Raw genomic sequence first — 9,118 nt, forward strand, 5'->3', positions numbered from 1 at the left:
TTACATTTTAATTGAATACCTCTCTCTTCTTGAAATCACCATAGTCAGTCGGAATTTAAGGATCTGCATTTCCATATGAGGGGAAAACGTACCCCATTTGAATTGGTGTTCCGCTTGCAGTTCGCGGTAGTGAAAGTCATAATTAAGAACACTGTTCCACTCGTAGTTTGCAGAGAATTCGAATATCCGTGTTGAGTATGCGAGGTAAAACTCAATTTCCTCTCGTTCGATTTCCTTGGTGACTAGCAAATGATTTAGTAGGCGCATGTTGGCTGCACCCCACTCTTCAATCAAGATCCCAAGGTAAGGATGTTCATCCTCGGTTTTCAACACCAAGGTCTCCTCCGCATCGGACCGTAAAACGTACTCCTTGCGTCTGTTTTGGCGGCGTCGTTTTGATTTTTTTCTGACAAAAACTGTGTTATGTGAGCAGCTTTTCGCGACTGAGCCTTCAGTGTTAGGATTGATCGCGGATCCATGAAAAGGATTTCCGCGTTCTTTTGGGGAGGGGCAGTCTCCAGTTGTGGAATGCCAGTAGCTAGTAAATTATCAAGTAACCTACCAGCGCTGTCTAGTGTGATCGCATTGGACGTTCGGGTTGACTGTTTTCACTTCTCCACAACTTTACCTCCTGAAGAAGGACTTTGATTGAGCCAAGTGGTAATCCTATGGTTTTTAAATCCGATTCACTAACAAGTGTCAATGCTTCCTTAGTTACCAACTCCTCTTGGCGTAAGATTTGCATCACTTTTCTCGATAGTTTAATGTCTGTGGCCCACGTATCAAAGTTAAACCCGCTTTGAGGAACGTTTTCTTCCTCCATTGTACACTTTATCTTCACTAACAATCACTTAAAATAGTCCAAAATAATCATAATCCATTACATACAAATTCAAGTTGCTTAGCTGCTTGGTGCGCGAAGAATGCCCACGCCGGACAAGAGCGCTGATAAGCCCGCCAGAATCGCGTAATCCCCAGCAAGGGGTACCAAGCAGGGAGCGCTATTGGCCATTCGTTTAAATACAATTAACTCTTCATTACACTTTAATTGAATACCTCTCTCTTCTAGAAATCACCATAGGCAGTCGGAATTTCTCTTTCGCTGTTTTGGACGAAATGCCAGAAAAGGGGTTTCTGGTTCTGATAGTGGTAAATGAGTTACTTAAGATTGCTTCAGATTCGTTCCGTATTCGATATTTTGAGTGTTTAATATGACTGAAAGACACTTCTCATTCTCACAACCCACAACATGAATCACCAATAATGCTCATCATACATTTGTTATTTCCATTACCACTTCAAGCAAAACATGAACGCGTTTTTAGTATACATGTGAACAAGACTTAAACGTTCTGTGATTTAAATATGCTTATCTGTGATGGCTTTTAGATTCATTGCTTCTTGTTTTGTTTGGTAATGTGTTTAAATTTACCCGACACGTCCTTATACCATGTAATCACTGCTTGAACCATTTCATATAACAGGCCATTTACTAAATAAATCGCATTTGCATAATTCCTGTGTGTTCGATGAGGCTGTCAGCATAATGCCATTATTGTGTGGAATGTTTAATAATTAATTACTCTTTGCATTTTCATGTATTTAAACGACCGTACTTTTTGAACAAAATCACAAAACAGCCTTAGGACTTTGTTGGATGAAGGTGCCTTTATAGCTTTATAGTTCGTGCTAATAGAATATCGACATTTAACTGGGAGTTGATTTCTGCAACATGTACACGTGTAATTGGCTTCATTTCCATTCAGAATAAGAATGTCAATTTTGCTTAGTAATATAATCTGTAACAAAAACAACAATAACAAGCCAAGATGCTAAAAGGGATTTTAGTTTGAAACGAAATTCTTTCTACTTTAACATCAAACTACGCTTTAGAAACTTTATGAATTGACCAGAGTAATACGAAGACATGTAGAAACCATGTAGAAGGAAAACCAACGCAAAAGCACTTACCTGTCGACTTTATACTACTGTTTGAAAAACAATAACACCGCGTCAATAAGTGCAACAAAAGGTGTAGTTAAGAACAAAAACATAAAGGTTCAATTATGTATAAAGTTTGATTTTGATTGCTTAAATATTTCTATAATTATAAAGAAATAAACATAAACTATGTGAGCGGACAAAAACCCTACAATATCGACAACAAATACAACTACACAATATATATAGATCTATCAGCATATAGTGTGAGTTTGAGATAGATCTTCTATCTCATTGGCGATCTACTTTGAAATATGTTAAAGACTGTAACATAACTTACACGTTATATAAACTCAATTATAGCATATAGGCTAATTTAGCAAAATACACTCATTGCATACTTGTAAATTATATGGGATTCAAGTAAATTGATGCTAACTCACTTGGTTTAAATAGTATTTATTCATATGATATTAATATATCAGCCTATTACAAGTATACAGGAAAAGGATGGAAGAGATAGTTTTGAGCTAATATTATATTTTCTCTCCTTATTTATATCATTTATACATCGATATGGTATAGACACCTTATAACAATGCAGACAATAAAGATACATGTTGTATTATTATCGAAAATGGTCACAAAAGTAACGTGATGTAGACAAATAGCGTACACAATTTAAAAAATGTTATTTATAAGTGAGATTAAATTAATTAGGAATGAAAGGATGGGAATGAAAGAAGGGAGAACGAGAGTAGGGTATTAAGGTGCTTCGTTCGAAATTATGTCGCACCGTTAAAGGAGATGGGAGAAGAGTAAAATGTAGTAGGAAGAAGGGCATATGAATTGGCTTGCGCTCATGCTTTGTGGACAATCACGCGTTAGTCTTTATATTAAATTACGAAAACCTTTACGGGGCTGAGATGAACTTGAAATTAGTTTCTGTTCGTAATGTAATCAGAATGAGTTTAAACATATTTATTTTACAACGATTGTGAAACAAGTTATTACAACATTATATTAATCACTCTCGTTGGCACGATTTTACGCGAGAGTGTGGTCTTGTGTTGTGGGGGAAACCGGAGAACCCTGAGGAAACCCACTTGTCCGGCTTGGTGACCACAAGACAAACTCACATGCGCCCAGGCTGGGAATCGAACCCGGGTCGCCTTGGTGAGAAGCGAGTGCGCTAACCACTGCGCTAACCGGACAACAATCAGAATCAGGACTGACAAATAAGAGTGTTTGAAATTTACAGGTTGAGGTAGTTTGATATTTTGAAAGAGAATATTTCTCTGATATTTGGTTCTCTGAGTTTGTTTGCTAATTTATCTGTGTGCTGAGATCGTGTTTCTGTTATTGTATGTAGTGTTATATTTCTTATAAAGTCTGTTTGAATGATTGTAGTTTCTGTTTTGTCAAATGCTCTTTTGTGTTTACGAATGAGTGTTCGCATCCAAGGAGGCTGTGATTTTCTTAAAGTTATCATTTAATTTGCAATCGTTTAGTTCTTAGTAATACATACATAATTGTATATACTTATAACGAGTTTTTTTTCCATACTTGTCACATGTTAAAATAATTACATGCAGGAAAGCAGTCACACATAATGTCATTTGAAATAATTTACTTGTATGCTTGCAAAGCTGAACCGCAAGTTTCATTACATATATAACATCATATTTTAAATATTTTTAATTTCGGTGAAATTGTCACTTTCTTTGTTGATTTTTTTTATTTCAATGGAAGTAAGTCTTATTATATCTCTGCTGTGGATGATTTTTTAAAGTTATCTATATTTTACTCAAGTATTCGTAATACTAAAGTTTACCTTTTTGAGGCTTTAATTTTATATTGCCAACTTCTGTTTTAATGAAAATATGTCAGTTTGATCACAAAAGAAGAAACAAAACTCAAAAATGTTTAAAACAATTTGCCAAAATAAGTTTTGTTTTCAATTCACAAGAATAGTATATCTTGCACATTTTAGGATTTCAATGCATATGTGAAAAACTACACCCTATATAAGTCAGTACGAAAAAAGGAACGGTGTATCCATTTCCTAATGTAACGAAATGTACAATTATCGTAATTTAGGGGCAAACTGTCTACCTCTTAGTGCATGATAGTAACCACTGGCTTAATGGTAAGGTTTCTTGTACAACTTTCGCTCCGGTCAAGGTTCTAAAATATTTTAGCAGCATAAGCTCGTTCAGAAAATATTGTTCCGATAGCACTTGTGATAAGGAATTGGATGTTTTGTCCACAAAACAAACAAAACATAGGTCTGGTGTTGTACCTTTGTTGAAAGTTGAAGAGTTCTGCTTTCTTCTTTGATCAGTATGACATGAGTTTAAAAGAGCTCGTTATGTTTCAAGTTTCAGTGTAATTCATATTGCATTATTGTAATTCTAGCATTCCACATATGAGCAAAATGCTGTACTTTTGAAAGTGAAAATCAATCTTCTAGTAGATAAAATCCACATCACATTGCGCTTGTATCATGGTTGTGTTTCCTTTCAAAACAAATATTGCATAACATTGCAAACTGAATCAAAAATGAGTACCATTGACTTTATAGTATTTTTTCCAACAGTTATATGAGCAATTTAAAAAAAGAATGCAATTGATTTTCAATTATATTAGTTGTTTTAAATTTTAGGGTCGAGGTTCTGAATTTCAACATTGATTGATTCTTCGGTTTTTATAACCCAAAAACATCCTTATCATAACCGTTGCACAAATATTATTTCATGTTCGATCCAACACTAATATTTCACCTTCTAGTTCATGCTTATCACGATCTTTATCGAAGCACTTAAATTCCTTTTTTTAAACCAAACTATCAGCGACTGAATACTGCAAAACATGTGTCGTTTGACTAGAGAGAATTAGCATGCTAACAAAATACAACAATACAAATAAAAGACGAAGAGGAAGAGATATCTTCCCGAGAGGCACGTTTTAAATCTTGCTCTCTGCCTTGTCTATCTTGCTTCATTGCATCGAATTTGTTAATTGACAACAATATTGCTAGCTTCGTCATTTGTTTTATTTCGCGGCAAGTTATCCATTTATTCAAAGATCTATACACTGTAATCATTATTGTGTCGTAATAAATTACTAGCAGGGCATGACCGCTAAATCAATTGCATCAAACAAAATGAGTTGTATTAAATTTACTATCACGGTGACCGCTAATCCAGATGCATACACTGAAATTACTGTGACACAACTGAGAAGTCTTCAAACACATTTTAATAGTAAAACTCAAAGAGTATACTATGCATTAAGTAATCAAGTTTATATTATGGTTTATGGTTGTAAGTATGTACTTACAAAAGTAAATGGTTTGATGTAACTCATCCGCATCACAATTTAGTTTGTTACAGTACATACAATCTTAATTAAGAAAACGTCGCGTAAGAACTTTTGAATGAATTACAATTACCAAACAAATTGATTATAGGATGAATTGAAATATTATAATTTCACATAATTTCTTTTCATCTTCAATACGATCCATGTTTTTCCAGGTTATAACGTGTTTTCCGGGTTAATTTCCGGAGAATAAACCTGTCCGAATCAATGACAAATATTCTATTTTTAACCGAGAGTACATGTATCTAGTTCCCCGGCACGGCCAAAATCTAAACATAGATAAATACATTTATTTTCTTTCATTTAGGACGCGTTTATTTTGAAACTATTCGCGTATTTTGCTTTTTATAATGCCTTGTGTAACTCGTCGATATTATGATAGTTACGTTTTCTATGAGTTTAATTGCGTTTACACGCAAAGACGAAATTTATTCGAACAATAATAACATATTACGAATACCCCTTACATCTCTAATTTTAGCATGCTACTTAATGCGTTCTATAGGCAGTCTGTAGTTTTTGGAGCAGATTGGTAACTAGGTATTTGAGATGTTAATGTAAATTAGTACGTTGAACACCGCAGTTCTAACAGCGCCTCGGTTGATACGCATGTGCGCGTCAAATGTTAAAATTGTTATGTCGATCTGCCGACGTTAAATCCGAGATACGAATATAAGCTTACAGGCTTATCATAGCACTGAAAGTGCTGATAAACGGATACCCTGAGAGTAAATCCATATGCTAATTAGCAACAGGGAATTCGTAAATATGATGTAAATTATAAGACCTATATAAGTTGTGACCTTGAACTTTGACCTCAAAATCAATAGGAATCATCTTTGACTTGATGATTCCTAAAATTGATAGGGTCATCTAGTGGTCAGACCAAAATCTCCAAACTTCTTAAGTAAAATTGGGGGTATTGACAGCCTTTCTAACCACTACGTAGAGGGTATTCTCAGCGACCCGCCGGGAGTACTGCATGTCTGAGTACTTAGCATCAGAAACCAGGTGGCGTAAAGTGGCAGCTAACTTGAGGTCTGGATCCAAGGCCTCCCTGTACCAGGTGTGTTGTTCCCTGAGGCGATGGCGGACCCTTTCGAATATTTCTTCATACATTTCAGTTGGCATGCAAAGGAATGTATCGAGGGTTCCATGATCTTCTCTTCTGAGCTCAAACATGAGCTGATCATAGACTCCAAATTTGGCGCCGTCTGATGGGATGCAGCCATGGTCAACTCCAGATGCGACGTGCTCTTCCTCCTCCCTCCACATTCTGCAGCATCAGGCGTTGTATATCTTCCAATTTGACGAAAAAATAACTAAAAATTGTCATATTTAGCCTCCTCCGTTGATATATGAAATTCAAGAAATACACAAAACTGTTGAGACATTCAAAACCATTCCAATAGTTGCTGTAGCTGCTACACATCTACATACTTCCTCTGGCAACATGTTAACAAAGTTGTATTTTGTTGATTTCAATAGATATTGCGTAATGACAAAGGCTATTTTTCTTCATGTCACTGACAACAACTATAAGTTAATATTTTTGAAATCTAATGCGGAAGTATGTACGGTAAGCCTTTTCAACTTTATAATATTCTACCATAGGGATTTCATTGAAAGTTGAATTATTATCCTGCTTTTCCAAAGACCAAAGTGCCAGTCGAGGTGGAACTTTGTATGTCCCGCTTTCGTAGTAGAAAGAACAAGTTCAGTCCTACAATAAATACCAGTGAATGTAGATTAAAAGAATGTTTATATAACCTTTGAAGGCCCGCCGCACTTATTTATATATTGTTACTCATAAGGGGAAAAGTCACACAAGGTGTTAAGGGTTCACATATATTTAATGTCTAATTAACGTGTGCATCTTATAACAGAACATGGAGTAATCGAACACTCGAATAGTCACATAATCAAATAGTCGAATAGTCAACACACTGAAAAAAGACATTATACAATAATAAATAAACAAGAACTATAATACTTGACATATCTTGCTGACGTTATTTGATAACAGTTATTACACATCCTTATATTCAATAGTCTCATAAGAATGTCTTTATGTGTGAAGTGGCCGGTTAACTTGGTGTTATATTCTGCAAGTTAATCATTGTATAAGCAATTTATGCACAAAACTGAGTGTCAAAGTACCTGCCATTTTAACCATCTCAAGACAATATGTAATTTCCTTAGAAATGTCCAAATCATAATTGAATACATACCAAATATAAAATGATCCAAGATCCTTATAAAGACTCATAAAAGAAACATGTCTTCCACAACGACCTATTCTGGAAAAAGGCTCTCATCAAACTGGTTTTCTAAAAATAGCTGTGTCCTACTAAAACTGGTTTTGGAGTAAGTGGTCAATTTATAATAAGGAAGCTAATTGGTCAATGGTTAGTGATATGTTGTAAACCATTAAAATCTAACTGGGCTACATTTGTACAAATGTAGTACATTAACATAACAAAATCAACCTATGGTAATATATTTAATATTAATTAAAATTGATAAACTCATATTTTCAGTAATGTTCTATATTCACCACCATATATCTGTAACTTAATCACTATTAATGTTTCATCAAACATATTGCATGATCTTAAAATAAAATATGAAAACCAGTAAAATATTCTGAATTGCACAATGTGTTTTCCGATTCCGTATCACAAGGTAGTCTTGTGCGCAACCACAAATCTCCTCCTACATGCTTAGCAACAATTTTCACTTAGCAACCGTTTAATAATACATAAACTCAAGTTATAACAAACTACAACGTAACTGAGTCTTCAACACCTACTACGAAGACAACGCATTTCCATGAAGTTTTGAAAAATATTTGAACAGTCTGTTGGGCAAAAGACGGGGGAAGAAGACTAGTAGGCCAATGTCCCAACTGTAAGGTAGGGGTCGGGCACTGTTAAGGTAGGGATCGGGCACTGTTGTGTAGTAGTGCACTATATTCCGAATGCAATTCATCATCGTTATCGAAACTCATACACAGATCAAAATCATCTGCAGCGTTATGAAAAATATTTAAGTTTACAAGTTTAAGCCATTTAGGATTAACATCTTGTTGATATTCCCAAGTTCCTATAAATGCACACAATATTGACTTTATATTGAAGAACCATTGGTCATTTAACTATGTCTAGAGGTAACGTTTGAACTGTTTTGTATATGTATTTAACTTGAGAATATACTTTAAAAATTTCAGCTGAACTCTTTCTATAACATCATTATTCCAGTAACCCCAAATTTCTGCGCCGTAAAGTAAAATTGGTTTAACTGTTTTGATTGAATAAGTTTTTTAGAAGATCGATGAGTAGATTGAGTCTATAAGAGTTTCTCAAAATTTCAAAGTTAATTGTACACTCTGCACATATAATTCATGTGATACGAGGTTTACAACAAATAAACATACAAAATTAAATCGGTCAAGCTGTGTAAATACTAAGAAAAAGAACGCTATTTTCTATCTTCTGGAGTAAACTAAGACACATATAATAAATATATTTATACAAAATTGTAAATTGAGGTAAGTGCTAATTAGCCTGGTGTATTTATAAAATACTCCAGTATAATCTTAAAAAAACTTCGCTAAATTTATTAATATCTTTTCATCTGTTTCATTCATCACTTTTTTATACATAATTGTGTTACAGTTATCACCTTTAATATACGGTAGCAGTCGTTTCATTGCATCAACAAAGTGAGTACATTTAAAAAGATTTATGAAATTCGTCACCGACATCGTTTGATTGACAAAGATGACATTTCC

The sequence above is a fragment of the Mya arenaria genome, chromosome 15, assembly GCF_026914265.1.
Source record: "Mya arenaria isolate MELC-2E11 chromosome 15, ASM2691426v1".
In the NCBI taxonomy this organism is placed as follows: Eukaryota; Metazoa; Mollusca; class Bivalvia; order Myida; family Myidae; genus Mya; species Mya arenaria.